Source organism: Mus caroli, unplaced genomic scaffold, assembly GCF_978045245.1.
Source record: "Mus caroli unplaced genomic scaffold, Mus_caroli_1 scaffold_25, whole genome shotgun sequence".
In the NCBI taxonomy this organism is placed as follows: Eukaryota; Metazoa; Chordata; class Mammalia; order Rodentia; family Muridae; genus Mus; species Mus caroli.
Genome location: NW_028227280.1, coordinates 2,136,431 through 2,139,504, shown reverse-complemented (window position 1 = coordinate 2,139,504; position 3,074 = coordinate 2,136,431).

Sequence of the window (3,074 nt, the reverse complement as noted above, 5' to 3'; positions counted from 1 at the left end):
TTTTCAGTGCAACTCACTCATATACTATGTACTACACTGTGCGTTTCTTATATTCTAAGTTTTTCAGTGCAACTCACTCGTATACTATGTACTACACTGTGCGTTTCTTATATTCTAAGTTTTTCAGTGCAACTCGCTCATATACTATGTACTACACTGTGCGTTTCTTATATTCTAAGTTTTTCAGTGCAACTCACTCATATACTATGTACTACACTGTGCGTTTCTTAAATTCTAAGGTTTTTCAGTGCAACTCACTCATATACTATGTACTACACTGGGCGTTTCTTATATTCTAAGTTTTTCAGTGCAACTCACTCATATACTATGTACTACACTGTGCATTTCGTGTAATGCGGGTTTTTCAGTAAATTCTAAGTTTTTCAGTGCAACTCACTCATATACTATGTACTACACTGTGCATTTCGTGTAATGCGATTTTTTCAGTAAATTCTAAGTTTTTCAGTGCAACTCATTCATATACTATGTACTATATGTGCGTTTCTTATATTCTAAGTTTTTCAGTGCAACTCACTCATATACTATGTACTACACTGTGCGTTTCTTATATTCTAAGTTTTTCAGTGCAACTCACTCATATACTATGTACTACACTGTGCGTTTCTTATATTCTAAGTTTTTCAGTGCAACTCACTCATATACTATGTACTACACTGTGCATTTCGTGTAATGCGGGTTTTTCAGTAAATTCTAAGTTTTTCAGTGAAACTCACTCATATACTATGTACTACACTGTGCGTTTCTTATATTCTAAGTTTTTCAGTGCAACTCACTCATATACTATGTACTACACTGTGCGTTTCTTATATTCTAAGTTTTTCAATGCAACTCACTCATATACTATGTACTACACTGTGCGTTTCTTATATTCTAAGTTTTTCAGTGCAACTCACTCATATACTATGTACTACACTGTGCGTTTCTTATATTCTAAGTTTTTCAGTGCAACTCACTCATATACTATGTACTACACTGTGCATTTCTTGTAATGCGATTTTTTCAGTAAATTCTAAGTTTTTCAGTGCAACTCATTCATATACTATGTACTATATGTGCGTTTCTTATATTCTAAGATTTTCAGTGCAACTCACTCATATACTATGTACTACACTGTGCGTTTCTTAAATTCTAAGTTTTTCAGTGCAACTCACTCATATACTATGTACTACACTGTGCGTTTCTTATATTCTAAGTTTTTCAGTGCAACTCACTCATATACTATGTACTACACTGTGCGTTTCTTAAATTCTAAGTTTTTCAGTGCAACTCACTCATATACTATGTACTACACTGTGCGTTTCTTATATTCTCAGTTTTTCAATGCAACTCACTCATATACTATGTACTACACTGTGCGTTTCTTATATTCTAAGTTTTTCAGTGCAACTCACTCATATACTATGTACTACACTGTGCGTTTCTTAAATTCTAAGTTTTTCAGTGCAACTCACTCATATACTATGTACTACACTGTGCGTTTCTTATATTCTAAGTTTTTCAGTGCAACTCACTCATATACTATGTACTACACTGTGCGTTTCTTATATTCTAAGTTTTTCAGTGCAACTCACTCATACACTATGTACTACAATGTGCGTTTCTTATATTCTAAGTTTTTCAGTGCAACTCACTCATATACTATGTACTACACTGTGCATTTCGTGTAATGCGGGTTTTTCAGTAAATTCTAAGTTTTTCAGTGCAACTCACTCATATACTATGTACTACACTGTGCGTTTCTTATATTCTAAGTTTTTCAGTGCAACTCACTCATATACTATGTACTACACTGTGCGTTTCTTATATTCTAAGTTTTTCAGTGCAACTCACTCATATACTATGTACTACACTGTGCGTTTTTTATATTCTAAGTTTTTCACTGCAACTCACTCATATACTATGTACTACACTGTGCGTTTCTTATATTCTAAGTTTTTCAGTGCAACTCACTCATATACTCTGTACTACACTGTGCATTTCGTGTAATGCGGGTTTTTCAGTAAATTCTAAGTTTTTCAGTGCAACTCATTCATATACTATGTACTATATGTGCGTTTCTTATATTCTAAGTTTTTCAGTGCAACTCACTCATATACTATGTACTACACTGTGCGTTTCTTAAATTCTAAGTTTTTCAGTGCAACTCACTCATATACTATGTACTACACTGTGCGTTTCTTATATTCTAAGTTTTTCAGTGCAACTCACTCATATACTATGTACTACACTGTGCGTTTCTTATAGTCTAAGTTTTTCAGTGCAACTCACTCATATACTATGTACTACACTTTGCGTTTCTTATATTCTAAGTTTTTCAGTGCAACTCACTCATATACTATGTACTACACTGTGCGTTTCTTATAGTCTAAGTTTTTCAGTGCAACTCACTCATATACTATGTACTACACTGTGCGTTTCTTATATTCTAAGTTTTTCAGTGCAACTCACTCGTATACTATGTACTACACTGTGCGTTTCTTATATTCTAAGTTTTTCAGTGCAACTCGCTCATATACTATGTACTACACTGTGCGTTTCTTATATTCTAAGTTTTTCAGTGCAACTCACTCATATACTATGTACTACACTGTGCGTTTCTTAAATTCTAAGGTTTTTCAGTGCAACTCACTCATATACTATGTACTACACTGGGCGTTTCTTATATTCTAAGTTTTTCAGTGCAACTCACTCATATACTATGTACTACACTGTGCATTTCGTGTAATGCGATTTTTTCAGTAAATTCTAAGTTTTTCAGTGCAACTCATTCATATACTATGTACTATATGTGCGTTTCTTATATTCTAAGTTTTTCAGTGCAACTCACTCATATACTATGTACTACACTGTGAGTTTCTTATATTCTAAGTTTTTCAGTGCAACTCACTCATATACTATGTACTACACTGTGCGTTTCTTATATTCTAAGTTTTTCAGTGCAACTCACTCATATAATATGTACTACACTGTGCATTTCGTGTAATGCGGGTTTTTCAGTAAATTCTAAGTTTTTCAGTGCAACTCACTCATATACTATGTACTACGCTGTGCGT